Source organism: Mus caroli, chromosome 5 (genome assembly GCF_900094665.2).
Source record: "Mus caroli chromosome 5, CAROLI_EIJ_v1.1, whole genome shotgun sequence".
NCBI lineage: Eukaryota > Metazoa > Chordata > Mammalia > Rodentia > Muridae > Mus > Mus caroli.
The window spans coordinates 91,478,542-91,493,928 of record NC_034574.1 but is presented as its reverse complement, the minus strand read 5'-3'; the positions used below and the strand labels follow the sequence as shown (position 1 = coordinate 91,493,928).

At 40.6% G+C, this 15,387-nt stretch overlaps 1 protein-coding gene across 1 annotated transcript in view; it reads right to left on the bottom strand.

Moving 5' to 3' along the window:
* Cfap299 (cilia and flagella associated protein 299) overlaps nt 1–15,387 on the bottom strand; it is a 477,978-nt gene that overhangs the window by 272,384 nt on the left and 190,207 nt on the right. The window lies entirely within an intron of this gene.

Below are 15,387 nucleotides of genomic sequence, written 5' to 3'. Positions count from 1 at the left end.
TGGGTAGCTGGCGGGTGTCAGCCGACCCTGCGCTCTAGCTACTCCGGTGCTGGTCAGGCTGGAAGAGGCCTGTGGCCCTACTCAGGCCGGTTTTCTGCTTCCCTAACTAATGCAGTCTCAGGTCCCACCGACATAAAGTACTTCTAAGATACTGTTGAGCTGAGATACTGTCAGCTTCCTAACCTTGCAGATACACATACTTAAACATTATAATAGTCTCAGAGCTTGGCTCTTTAAATCTGAGCTCTAATAACCCAAGATACTTTTGTTATAAATAAACACATTAATTATAAAAAGTAAATGCATTGGCGTTTACATTTATGTCAGTCTACTTCCACATGACTGTGTGCCTAGCCAATGAACAAAAATGTTTGTCAAATATACCCTTAGAGAGCCACTCACTGGCTCTACATTCTCCTCTCTGACAGTCTGTAGTCTTCTAAGCCTAAGGCAGAGTTCACAATGTCTAGATAACTAAGTTCTGTGTTGCTAAATGTCAGCATCTTTCTTTTTCCAGTATTAGTTAAAATATGTTGGCTATAGAAATAGCAAGACAAATTAATGTAATAAAAATAGTTTATCAAGAAAGCATGTCATTAAAATATGCATAAAATTTAACACACTTTACCATTGATAAAAATCTGTAATATAATGTGGTATTTAAAATATAGTTAGCAGGTAGACATTTATTTATTTTTTGTAGTATACATGTGTGTTTGTGTATCTATATGTGTATTTGTGGAGGCCAAATGTCAGTACCAGGTGTCTTCTCTTGCTCTCCACTGTATTTTTTTAACTTGCCCTTATTTATTTTATGATGTGATGGGGAAGGCAGAGCATGCCATGGTTCCATGGATTTCACAGGAACTTGTGAGAGTCAGGTTTGGCGTTTAATAGTCAGGGGTCTGAGTATTGAACTCAGGTCATAAGACAGCCACAAGCACCTTCGACTGTGGAGTCAGCCCCGTGGGCCTCCACCTGACTTGAGACTGTGCCTCTCATGGAGCCTAGAACTCACAGATTGGCCAAACTATCTACACTACTTGTTTCTAAGATACCCATGTCTGTTCCCTGCTCACAGTACTGGCATTGGAAACATTTGCTTCTCCACTCAGCTTGTCACAGAAGCTGGGGATCAGAAGTCAGGTGATCATGCTTGCACCGTAGGGGCTTCATGGATGGAGCCACACCCCCAGCCCTAGCAGTTAACATTTCGATATAACAATGAGTAAAAGGGAGACTTGGGGCTGTAATTAACCATGCTGATTTACAATGTTTTGGTACAAATGTATCCAAAGGTGTCTCCCACATATTGACCTTAAGATCCTATTTAGCATCCACAATAGTGTCTGGGTTTGGTAACCGTATATGGGATGGATTCCCAGGTGGGACAGTCACTGGATGGCCTTTCCTGAGAGGCTCTGTCAGTGCCTGACAAATATAGAAGTGGATGCTCACAACCATCTATTGGACTGAGCACAGGGTCAATGGAGGAGCTAGAGAAAGGACCCAAGGAGCTGAAGGGGTCTGCAGCTCCATAGGAGGAACAACAATATGAACCAACCAGTACCCCCAGAGCTCCCAGGGACTAAACCACCAACCAAAGAGGTACTCAGGACTCCAGCTGCATATTTAGCAGAGGATGCCCATGTGGGACATCAATGAGAGGAGAGGTCTTTGGTCTCGTGAAGGCTCTGTGCCCCAGTGTAGGGGAATGCCAGGACAGGGAATTGGGAGTAGGTAGGTTAGTGAGCAGGGGGAGGGGGATAGGATGGAGATGGTTGGAGGGGAAATAAGGAAAGGGGATAACATTTGAAATGTAAATAAAGAAAATATCTAGTAAAAAAAATCCTATTTTGTCCTTCTGATCAGATACTGTTTCAAAACATTGCAACTTCACACAGTGTTTTAACAACACGTGTAAGCAATGTTTTCACAACACTTTAAAACTTGAACCAACTCTTTGAATCTCAAGACTTGTAACCACATTCAGAAGGAGACACATTACCAGCAATTGTTAGTATTTAATCTTTCAATAAAGGGGAAGGGGGAAAGTGAAGAGGCAGGAGGGAAATGAAGGAAAATAGGATGGGAAATGGGAACAAAACAAAACGTCACCTAAATTACATCAGCATTGTCTCCCCTGCCTTCCGGAGATAGCCAGCCTTCCAGCAGATTCATAATGCATGCTGCTCCAGCACCTTACTTGGCCATCGTTCTTCTCCATGACCCACATCAAACCAGAGCCATCTTCTTTAATCACAGCACCTGTGATGTGCAGCAGATCAAGGGCTCCTTTTCAACACCCGTGCTGTACTTTCAAGTCTCTGCTCTGCTGCAGGCATGGGCTGTTTGTCATCTCTGTTAAATACAGGGTACTAGGGGGACCTCCTTATCACTCACAGCAATGCACCAGGACACTGTCTTTCAGGAATTCTTTGTGTTTTCAATCACCCCTTAAAACTTACACAATCACAATCTGCTTAGTAGCCTTGAAAGTAAAGCCATTTTCTATAGAAGTCAATGTCAAGCTTCTATGGGAGGAAATTTAACACAAATGGGAGATTTATCACATAAAAATTGAGAGGTAATGAAATATATACTTTTTAAAAATTTTTATTGGGTACTTTCCTCATTTACATTTCCAATGCTATCCCAAAAGTCCCCCACCTGCTCCCCCACCCACTCCCTCACCCACCCACTCCCACTTCTTGGCCCTGGCATTCCTCTGTACTGAGGCATATAAAGTTTGCACGATCAAGGGGCCTCTCTTTCCACTGGTGGCTGGCTAGGCCATCTTCTGATACATATGCAGCTAGAGACACGAGCTTCAGGGAGTACTGGTTAGTTCATATTGTTGTTCCACCTATAGGGTTGCAGATCCCTTTAGCTCCTTGGATACTTTCTCTAGGTCCTCCATTGGGGGCCCTGTGATCCATCCAATAGCTGACTGTGAGCATCCACTTCTGTGTTTGCTAGGCCCTGGCCTAGTCTTACAAGAGTCAACTATATCAGGGTCCTTGCAGCAAACGCTTGCTAGTGTATGCAATGGTGTCTGCATTTGGAGGCTGATTATGGGATGGATCCCCNGATATGGTAGTCTCTACATGGTCCATCCTTTTGTCTCAGCTCCAAACTTTGTCTCTGTAACTCCTTCCATGGGTGTTTTGTTCCCAATTCTAAGAAGGGGCAAAGTGTCCACACTTTGGTCTTAGTTCTTTTTGAGTTTCATATCTTGGGTATTCTAAGTTTCTGGGCTAATATCCACTTATCAGTGAGTACATATCATGTGAGTTCTTTTGTGATTGGGTTACCTCACTCAGGATGATGCCTTCCAGGTCAACCATTTGCCTAGGAATTTCATAAATTAATTCTTTTTAATAGATGAGTAGTGCTCCATTGTGTAAATGTAGCACATTTTCTGGAAATACGTATCTTCTTTAATATAAATGGCAAACGTGTACAAACTACAGCTTTGAATAACATAGCCCAATTCCAGTTATTACAAACCAACGACAATCTATAAAACACACTGAAGAAAATGGATCAGATGTGTTCTTGCCTGTATTTCTACACCAAAGGGAAAAGGATGAGCAGGGCAGAGTCATGGGAGTTATAAACTGAGGAGATGCAAGCTTTACCAACATTTGTCTCTCCAACCATGCATGGTTTGCCCAAGCACTACCTGGCTTTGGCCGAGGTGGCTGAACTGTGAAATGCAGCCAGCTGCAGAGCATGGCCTCCTAATGAGTCAAGGATGATGATGTCTGAGGAAAAGGTGGCTTCCACACTTTTCCAAACCTGAGCTCCAATTCTAGCCTTCAGGGTTCAGTCTCCAGAAGCAGTCTACATGGTTTCAGTGTGGATGACGGGGCTGCATTTCTACATTTCTCAACACCCTGCTTTTCTGGAATATAGGCATGTCTGTAGAATGTCAAACCTAAAATCCCATGCAGCAAGCCCATGGTCTCTTGGATAATCCTAGTCAGGCTTGGGGGATCTCGGGAAGCAACAAAACAGTGACAATGGCAAAATGTCATAAAGGGAAGGAACTTGTGAGACATGAGGGGCAACAGAGGGGTGATGTGATGTTATAATTTAATACACATGATCTAGATGTTATAATTTAATACACATAATGTATAATAACAGCATATGTGAATGAAGTGATTATAGATTTTGGAAAACAATATTAAATAGTAGTAACCCATTTTATCCCCGTATATGAATTCAACTGAAATAAAGACAATAGATTTTTTTTTTTACTCCCCAAACTATAATCATAGGGCACAAAATAATTTCTAAGTTACAAATGTTTTAATTCTCTAACAAGCTTATTACAAATTTGTAATTCATACATTGGAGCTGACTTTTTCAGAAACAAAGTGAGCTAGTCTGTGCAGCTGATTACGATTTAGGCTCTGCTTTCAGTTAACTGGGAAGACAGGAAGGGAATCGGTATGGCCAGGCCACAGGGGTGGCTCTGTAGTTAAGAGCACTTGATGCACCTGCAGAAGACCTGAGTCCAAACTTTTCAGAATGTCACTGTCATGAAGGAGTTTTAATTTTTCATTGACTCATTTAGTTCAGTTGTGGAACAGTCATCAAATATGTTCCCTGAAAGCCAGGTACATCCACCTAAATACATTTGTAATAGAGAATCTTCTGTTGGGATAGCGGCTCGTATGGGCAGGAAAGATGAAATTCATTCTGGTTTCTTGGGCAGGCCCTACCCAGCTGAGGGGCAGTATCAATGCATGATGTCTTAACTCTTCCTTTCACTGACTTTGGGGACTTACCATAGCAGGTCCTCAAAACATTCAAAGAAAATTCTCTCAATGGTGTTCAAGTACCAGTCCAAAAAAAAAAATGTCATTTTGACTTGAATTCAGCTTCCTACTAATGTCCTGACCCAGGTGTGACCTGGATTTAATAAAACATTAACTTTGTTCTCTATATAAATAAACTAGTGGCTGAACAGGTGTATGGTGTTATGGGCACCACCAGAATTATCAGAGTGTAACACAGAAAAAATAAACAGAACACGTATGCTAAAGGGCACATGTAGATTTCTGTTGTAGATTGTGTATAGTGTTAAATGTCAGGTAAGTCTTATGTAGTTATTAAATATAATGGGTCCCTCGCATGGAACCTGATTTTTCCATCATTCCCCTATGTCCCCACATTTACTGAAAAGTTTAAAAGTCTGCGTAGTTATAGAGACAGAAGGTATTGAGAAGTAGGATAGAGAAGGGGCAAAAACTGTTGCTAAATGGAGACTATCCAGTTCCTTTTCATTTCTTTTGCTGAAATGACAGAATGACAGAGATCACTGAGAACATTTATTACTGACAGGTGTAACTTCACCCCTGCTTGAAAGGCCATGACTTTAAAAGGAGATGAAAGTTCTGGCTGAGGAATGAGGGAAGAAATGCCTGACAGGAATCACATGACTCTCTTGAGGGAGTTGAGTCACGTGGCCTTGCCTGTGGCTTACCATTCTGCAGTGGCCTCGAAGTTACAAAGATTTACAGTATGCTCCAAAGGGGGCTGGGAACTGATTGATTGACATTTGCTTCTGCACAGCTGATGGGACAACTTAGTGGGAATACAAACAGTGTGATCCACCCATCCCCCAGCTGATGACAACATCATGGTTACTGGCCACTTGAAGCAGGGCTGATGAAACCCTCCTGACTGCACACTTCTGGGCTATTAACAAACCTCCATAGAGATCTAGGTATAAAAATAGACTCTCTTAACACTAGTGAAGAGGAACCAGGGGTTTGCATTTAGAAAAGAACTTCTGTAGACCTTATAGTCCTGAGACCAAGATCCTAACAGATTCTTTAGCTTTTGGTCCAGTTTGATTAAAATGTTTTAAAAAGTCTTTTTCCCACTTTCTGAACCAACATGAACTCCGTACAAGCATTTTTAGGTACTTAGCCTAAGAAAATTACAAGCCCAGTTGTAAGTGGAAATTCATAGCACATGAGTGTTGTAAGAAAGGCACATAAAACAGGGAGTAGAGAGTAAATGGGGTTATGTCTTCATAGTCAGTAATTTACATACTATTTTTGTTTCAGTTAACTTTTTCTTTGGGATTATTTTTAAAATGTTTCTGTGTGGAGGTGTTTTGCCAGCATGTCTGTCTGTGCACCGAATGCATGCAGAGCCCAGGATGCAGGGCGTCTTAATCCATGGAAATAGATTTACAGACAGCTGGGAGCTCCCTCATGAGTGCTGGAATTTGAATCCATGTCCTCTGGAAAAGCAGTCAGTGCTCTTAGCCACTGGGCCCTCTCTCTAGCTCCATCCTTCTCATTCCCTATCAGTCTTTTGACTGCTTCATGAGTCTATCTGGAAAGTCTCTAAGCACAAGGAATGCATTGACATTTATTCCAGAAATCCTATAATAAGTAGCATGAGCACAAGGCAGGCTGACAGCTGCTCTGCACTGTCTGCTCGGCTGTGTCTAAGACTGCCTAGTGCACAGTGCTGGGTGGACCCTTGAGAACGTTCTCAGAGATGATTATCTAAAGCAGGAAACACATCCAGAACGCAGACAACAACTTTCCCTGGGGAAAGCCAGGAAAACTGGCGTTCCCCCATATGTCTGACTCCTGGCTTTCCACCACGTGAAAGGTGCTGCTCTGCCAGCCTTCCCTGCCATACAAACTGAACCCTCTAAAACCATGAGCTTTTGCACATGTCTGTTCCTCTACGAGTTTCCTGTAGGTATTTGGCAATACCATCAGGAAAAGTAATTAATAAAATAATTCCTCTGCTCTTCCTTGGAGTCATTTATTTCTATTAGGGCCTACATTAAATTTAAAACCTTGTGAATATGATAAAAAAAAAAACAGGAGAAACAGAGAGGAACTGGAATAGCATCCTTAATAAAACTACCTCAAAGCTATAGACCCTAATAAACATAATTTAGTCACTTAAAATACCTTGAGAAATGTCCCATAGGTAAAATGGTGCCCATGTAAGATCTGAATGCAGAAGGACAGAATTACTAAAGGACAGAATTACTAAAGCACAAGGTTTTTTTTTATCCCAAACACTGTAAGATTTAGTCCTCACTTCATTTTATCATTTTGAGAGTTGGTCGTGGACTACTTATTTAAATTATTGTTTCCCCACACAAATTCTATTAGGAACATCAGCACAGAAACTAATAGTATGTGGTATATGAAAGTTCAAATTTATAGGTAGGCCAGTTATCACTGGAAAGCTAAAAAATTATAGATACATGTAAAATAGTTGTGAATATAAAAATATATACCTACAGGTAATAAGGAAGTTGTAGGCTGGTGTGGTGTAATTACACCTCTAATCCTAGCCCTTGGTGGGCACAGGGAGCAAAATTTTGAGTTCTAAGCCAGACTTGATTACATAACAGGAGGGACAGAAGGAAGGAAGCAAGCAAGGAAGGAAGCAAGGAAGGAGGGAGGAAAGTATGGAGGGAAGGAGAGAGAGAGGGAAGAAAGGATCAAGGAATCAAGGGAGGAAGAAGATAATGTAGTTCATTAATGGTTAAATAAAAATAGGGGAAATTTGCAAACACTAAATATGCTGTGAATTCCATATTTGCACTGGACAATAGGAAACCTAATGAAAATAGTATTTGCACTTGTTGCACTCTATTGTTTAAAACTCATCAGGCTAAACAAATATCCTCCTGATGCACTTGGGCATTCACAAAGCTCTAAAGACCTTTATACTTTAGAGAGTTACAGAAACCAAGCTTTCCAATATTTTGACAAGGACAGTCCACCACCTCCTAAAGTGGTTTTTTCTTTTAGTATAATGTCCAGATTTTAAACATATTTGCATGAACATCATAATACAATTACCAGGATTCTTTAGCTAAATAACAGCACAGAGAAAAGCCCTTTAATACTGTGAAAATTATTCAGATTGTATGTTAATTTGCTTGTATAAAAATGCACAAGGCATTAGTCCCACTTGAAAATGTAACATTATTTAACATGATGTGAACTAATTTTAAAAGCTTATGGTTGGGAATACAGCACACAGAGTTCAAATACCATGCATAGGTGTATTAAAGGCCTTGGAAATTTTTCAAAGGAATTCATCCATATTCCATGCTTTATACTGGGTCCTAGGCCCAGATCTATTAGTCTTAAGAACTAAGATCCCTAAATATACAATTAAATCATATTTAAGTATGGACAATCCTCACTCAGCCTGTACAAAATATTTCACAGAACATTTTCTTCATTTCGTCTGATTTTTTTCTTTTTCTTTTCTTTTTTCTTTTCTTTTTTAAATGTTTTTAGAGCTTTATTGTAGAAAGGCAGGGAGAAAGAGAGAGCGTAGAAAGAGAGAGAGAGGCCAGCTATGGCCACGTGGTGAGGGGGGGAGGGAGAGAGAGAAGAAAGGCTAGAGATGAGAGTAAGAAAGGTGAAAGCTTAAAGAGCTTGTCTGATTTTTTCATCTCTTTCACAAACAACACCGTGAGCTTCCCTGTTTCCCACAAGTATTCCAAACCACTTCTCACCCTCTGCAACATTGCTATGTTCTTCTCTTTTTTTTCTCGTTAAACCTCCCAGTCTCATCCAGTTGTCAACATCTGCTCTCTATCAGCGCTAAGGAAGACAGGTTCCTTAAACAAACTAACTCTAAAAAAAATAAGAATTAAAAAAGTAGCATATAGAAGTTTTTTAAGTAGAAATCTAAGGTAATTTTTTTTGCTATATCCAAAATGAATTTTTTTTTCAACATGAAAGCCCTCTACTTACTCCAAGAAAATCATGGAAAATATCAACATCTGTACATTGCAATAAAAACACTACTTGTGACTGCCATTCATCAAACCAGTGAGTAATTCGGAAAACAGTAGCAAGAAGCCTTGGAGCAGAATGTATGTGCAGAACGAAGCCAAAATGTTTTTCTAACTTGTAGAAGAAAGTTTTCCAAAGAGCAGAACTTTCTGTCAGTTCCCTCGTCAAGCTATGAGCGACATCAGAGGCCTGTTGCTTTAGCTTCAATAAGTGAGGAAATCCACGTGAGGTGTACGCATATGTCACTGAGTCCTCCTGCTTTCTGCATGTGTGGAGGTCACTCTCTGGTTCTCTAGAAGCATGTATCCACGGTGACACAGATAAGTGATCAATAGTATGGACATATATATGTAACTTATTCTTTTGGATATCAGGGATTCTTTCATGAATGTGCTTTCTACTTGGGCAAACAAGAGACACAGGTATAAAAGTGAGAGAGTGAAATGACAGAAATAAGTTTATAACCAGAAGGTTGTGACATATCCAAATTACTTAAGTCCGACACCTGGGAATTATTGTAGAGTTAAGATAACATGTCTTGAATGAAAATATCTTACTATATTAACTTATATAAAAACAATTTAAAATCTGCCCAGGACATGCTTTATGTCAGATCCAAAATAAAAACAAGCCTTTTCCCAGAATGCTCACTGCTTTATTGTGTGGCTCCAGTGTGATTTCCAAGCTGGCCCATCATTAAAGGCTCACTATTATGAGTTTTCCTTCCTTACCTCACTTCTCCGGGACACATCTCCCAGTCTTGTTTTCATTCTAAATTATAAAACAAGTCATCGAACAGCAATTCTTGTTCCACACGTTTGTCTTTGCAACCCTTGCTCTCCACAGGCAGAAGACACCAAGGACCAAGTCACAAATTCCTTTGATTTTCTGAAGAATTGCGCGTTTCTGAAGTCAGAAAACACTGACATTTTCAGAGCTGATCTTGATTTTTCTACTACAATGTACTCTTTCAAATTTTTGTAATATTCGTACTGCAATTCCTACCATATCTAAGTCTTCCCCTCTCCTTTCCCACAGTCTCCGCATTCTTTCTTTCCCTCACATTTCTGTTGTTGGTGTATATGGCATCATGGCTGAGCACTTCCTATTGGATAACTGATCAGGAGGCACATTCCTGGGAATGGCCAGTTCTCTCTCTTTGAGCAGTCATACGTTGCTTGTATTTATTTGTCTAGGGGAGGGACCCAATGAAATCCCCCCAATCTGCATTAGCATGTCTATTGATATTTTCATTGTTCCAGTCTTGTTTATGCAGCCATTTCTAAGAGAGGTGGTCACACAGCAGACCTCCTGGTCTTCCTGCTCTTACAACTGTTCTGCCTTACCCACCCACCCCCCTTAGCCATGTTTCCTGAGACTTAGATAAAAGAGCTTTGCTTGCATATACACATTGGGGCTGTGATCTGAACGATCTACCAATACACGGATCCCTTTGTATTTTCTTGTTGGCCTCCTGTAATGGTCTCCATCTGCTGGAGAGAGGAGCTTCTTTAGTGAGAAGTAATAACCGCATTTATCTTTGGGAATATTGATAAGAGTTAGAATGTACTTGAGAAGTTATGATGGCCTAGGCCAGTGACTGTTGTAGAAACTCCAAGATTCGTGACCTCACTAGCACCAGGTCATTGGGTCACATTTGATTACTGCAAATGATTTCTCTTCTGTCAGTGGGTCTTAAAGCCACTTATCAGGATGCTGGCTACTGCCACCACCAGAGTGTCACCACTGTAAATTGACAAGCTACCATGATTCATGGTGAGGTGTCACCTCTGGGTAGGAAGTTAATTGCTTCCTCCAGACCTCCTTAGCAACTTCATAGTACTAAGTGTAGACCTAAGTGTACAATGTCTCCAGAAGTAGGGGCTTATCTTCAACCTCTGAGAGACATCCAGAGGCAAAAGCAATAGTCTAGATTATTTTGGACTATTCTGGCCAACTACTCAAAATGAGGTTTCTTGTGACTTATATAGAGATTGTTGTTAGTCTCTGGTTCTTACAGGGTGCCATGTCAGCCCAAGTGGCATAACCTTACGACTCACACAGCATACAGACACACAGAGAGAGAGAGAGAGAGAGAGAGAGAGAGAGAGAGAGAGAGAGAGAGAGAGAAGAAAAAGAAGACGAAGAAGAAGAAGATGAAGAAGAAGAAGAAGAAGAAGAAGAAGATGAAGAAGAAGAAGAAGACGGAGGAGGAGGAGGAGAAGGAGGAGGAGGAGGAGGAAGAGGAGGAAACATGTATAATAATATTAGGTAAATATAACATAATATGATCTCTTAGGCCTTTATCAAATTACCTTGATCTAATTTGCCCCTCCCATCACCAGAGGAGTCTATCTTGTAGGCAGGTTGCTATGGTAGCGTCTAGGATTTGTACCTGGGTAAGAATGATGATTAACTTCCTTGTTGGCGGTATTGTTGGTGGTATGCGGAGGACCCTCCAGTGCTAGGGACGATGGTCAGCAGGGGGGGACTTCCTGTTGAGACCCACCTCTATTTCTCCATGTCCTGTGCCATCAGTGTCATCAGAAACTGGGTCTTACCATCAGGTTGTGGAAGATAATCAGCCACACTGACCATAGTCTGTAATTTTGGGGTTCTATGGGACCACTTTGGTCAGCAACTCAAAAACATGTTGCCAATTCCCCATATTGGTGGTTTTAATTGATAGCAAATGATGACTAGTTGGGACACTGTCTCCCTTGTTATATGGCAACTTCATTTAAATCCCTTTTATATGTGCATATAGTTTAGGAAGTTTCTAGTGGAGTAGGTTTTGATGCGGCTCTACAGGGTCTCACTACATAGCCATGGCTGACTTCGAGGTTATGATTCTTTTGCCTCAACTTCCTTAGTTCTGAGATGATAAACATAACCCAGTGTCTGACCCTTCTTCCTTTAACCAATGCGGAGAATCTGGACACGCTCCTACAGAAATAATATATTAAATAACAAGGCAGACATTCAAATGCTTTTTTTATTGTCTATATAAAGGGAAAAAGCATTTCTAGTGTGATTGATGGTTTAGGACACCATAGGGCTACTTCACAAAAATAATTTATAGACTATTTTAACATTACTACTAGGAAAGTAAAATCTAATCTGATTTCCAAGGACACAATAGAAAACGGGTGAAAATGACATTTATAAGTGGTTTTTATGTTCCATTACTTTTCGCTAAATCCTAGTCTGACTTTATTCCCTTCTGTTCCTCACTCCGTGCCTTCTATTTATTGAAATTCCAAACAATAATTTTCAAAATTATTCAAGAATTAGCATAAATTACATGTAAAATCCACTAGAATTGCATGTCACATAAAATCTCACCCAAGTGGAAAATACACATAGTCGACCTTTGTAGATTTTGTAACAGTGGAAGTCAAAGGGAATTTTTCATTAGTAATTTGTGGAGTGATTAAAAAGTTATTGTTCTTATATGAGTAAATATTATGCAGCCTTTAAAAAGACTGAGGTGGATTTATTTGAACAGATAACAAGCTAATTGATATATTGTTACATAGAAAAAGCAAGTTCTAGACACATGGGCACAGTCTAATCAATTAGGCCAAATTTGGATAAGGCCTTCTAAACCTGTATGTTTAATTCAGTTTCCAGACATGTTGGCCTTGTGTATCGGTGTGAGCTACTGATGTTTATCACTGTAGTGGTGACTACTTGTCTTTGGACTGAGCATGTTTCTGCAGTGATTGATGAGATGCCATTAGTCACAGAGTGAGGCAATGTGACTGAAGACTACGACTCCCACTTGGAACATTTACAGCTGTTATTAAGATTTATTGTTGCCTAACCCATACATTCATTCACTAACTCACTCATTCACTTGTTGACACTCTTGCTAGAATAGCTAGGAACCTCACTGGGTCCTCACCGACAGGGGGCAAGACTGTCCCGGGAATACAGAAGTCGGATGGGCTGGAGAGATAGCTCAGAGGGTGAAATGCTAACTGTGAGACTGATCCCACACATTATAAAAAAATGGGAATGGGTATAGAGGTATACATTGATAAGCTCAGATCTGGGCATGAAGTCTTGGGTGTCTTGCTCACCAGACAGTCTAGCAGAATCAATAAGTTCCTAGTTCAATGAGAAATGCTGTCTCACAAAACAAAGTGGGCAATGATAGAGGAAAATGCACGATGTACATCTGTGACTACCTATGTGTGCATGCATGCGTAAGCACACATGCACATGCACACAACATGCACATACACACACACACACATGCACAACACATAAATAAATAAATAAATAAATAAATAAATAAATAAATAAATTTAATAGCCAATTTAAAGTATTGCTAAAATGATAAGCAAAACTAGGTGAATCTAGTCCAGGGATTCTGATATTTCATTTATTCATCATATTTGTTCCTAATAAATAGATCTAAAGCAAAAGGAGGAGGCTGACATAATGGTATTACTAAGTAAATGACATACAAACAATTTTATTTTCAAATACATGTCTTCTTTTAATTTTATCTGCAGGTTATGGATAAACTAAAAAAAAAAACACAAGCTAAAAACTCATTTTCAAAAACACATTCTTGACATCAGTTTCTGTTTCTTTTCTTCGAAAAGATGCAGTGCAGTCTGAGGGAGCACAGCGTAATCATTTCCTCTTGGCTGTATAATCTAAGCTTGCAGTCTTCCAGTCTGTAGTCAGAGTAAGATGTATGAGTGTAATTTCTTTTATGTTTAAGGAAAAATGATTATTGCAAAAACACTTTAGGAAAATCATTTTTGGCATTTTCTTTCTCCTCCCATTCGGCTACTTTTGCTTTTGGAAAATAAAGTTGCAGACATTCATATCTTGCACCTGGTTGAAAGGGAAATGCGTGGGGGTGGGGGGAGGGGGAGAACTGATCTGCATGGAAGCATCAGCTCCGTGGACAGCATCCCACCCCCGCTCTCCAATGGATCAGAGAACTACTTCAATGCAACCTCATCTCTCTTTTAGATGACGTAAGCATTGTATATAGATTTGGTTTGAAAACTAGCTTCAAAATTTGCTCTGGAACAGAAAGTAGCTTACTTGTGAGCCTTTCTCACTGGTGGCAAAATATGTGATCGTGCCAAGGCTAAAGGAACTCAGTTCCATTGTTTTTCAAACTTGATAAGATACAGTCAGTTCCAAATTCTCTTCTAGTTCATGCTCTCTTTCATCGTTGTAATGAGAGAATTTTCCTTCTATTATGAAACTGACCTATAGGGCAAGTGTTTAAGCCGAGGTCATGAACAGCAAGGATGCCTGCCTACCTTTGTATTGCACAATATGATGTACACGTCATCGTTATTTTAGTGCTCCAAAATTGTCCCTAAATACACCGTGACACGTGCCGGTCCCATCTTAGCTCTCTAGTTCAGATCCTAATGAACTAACTGTGCCCTAAGTCATGCATCTTTATGCCTACATGAACTTGACTGCAAGCCTCCTGCCCAGACACCGTAGCTCTTCATGCCACTACCTAGAAACTGTGCATGAAAGAAAGCTTTTCATTGGCCTATAACAAAGGCTACACTTTGGATTTCATAAACTACACCTTCAGTTTCAACTGGAATGACTTGGTGCCGTAAGTCAAAATGTGACAAGAGAGTGGGGCACTAAACTATTTCCCAAGGTCCCTTGAGGTCATATATTAAGTTAAGGGTCCGTCCACTTCTTTTACAGCCAGTTGGACAAACTAGCGCCGGGTATGGAGTATTGGACGGTGGATGGTTCACTAGTTTGCATTCTTTGCCCTCCAACTTTATGACTTTCTATACACACTTTCAGTTCCTCACATATTTGATAACTAAATGTTATTTTCTTCCCATAGAATCCTGGTTTTTCAAATATGAACTTTTATCATCATTGCCAATGACAATGCCATCACCTCCACCATTGCCACTGCCATCATTTTTATTTTTATGTGACTTGCTTAGGGCAATCTATCTCTCCTTCTCCTGCCCTGCTTCTTTGTCTTTACTTGAGTGTCCATGTTTGCCTGCACACATATCTCTGCAGCACAGTGCACAACTACTGCTTGAAAGGCCAGATGAAAACACTGGATTCCCTTAAACTGGAATTATTTGAGCTACCTAGTGAATGATGGGAAATATCCTGCTCTTCTGGAAAAGTAGTGCTCTTAACAGCTAACCCATCACTTTAGGTCCACTCAGGAAAACACCTGAAGGAAGTAATTGTGATTGTGCTGAGTATGCTGAGTATAATGGCTTTAACAAGAAAAAAAATCAGAGAAAAGCACCGGAGTAGCTAGGGCGCAGGGTCGGCTGACACTCGCCAGCTACCCACAACACCCNCCACAGGATCTTAAGACTTCTGGTGAGTGAAACACAGCTTCTGCTCCAATCCAATTGTGCGTGGGACCTGAGACTGCATTAGTTAGGGAAGCAGAAACCAGCCTGAGTAGGGTCACAGGCCTCATCCAGCCGGACCAGAACCTGGGTGGCTAGAGCCCAGGGTCAGCTGACACCTGCCAGCTACCCATGACCCCCGCCACAGGATTTTGAGACTGCTGGTGAGTGGAACACAGCTT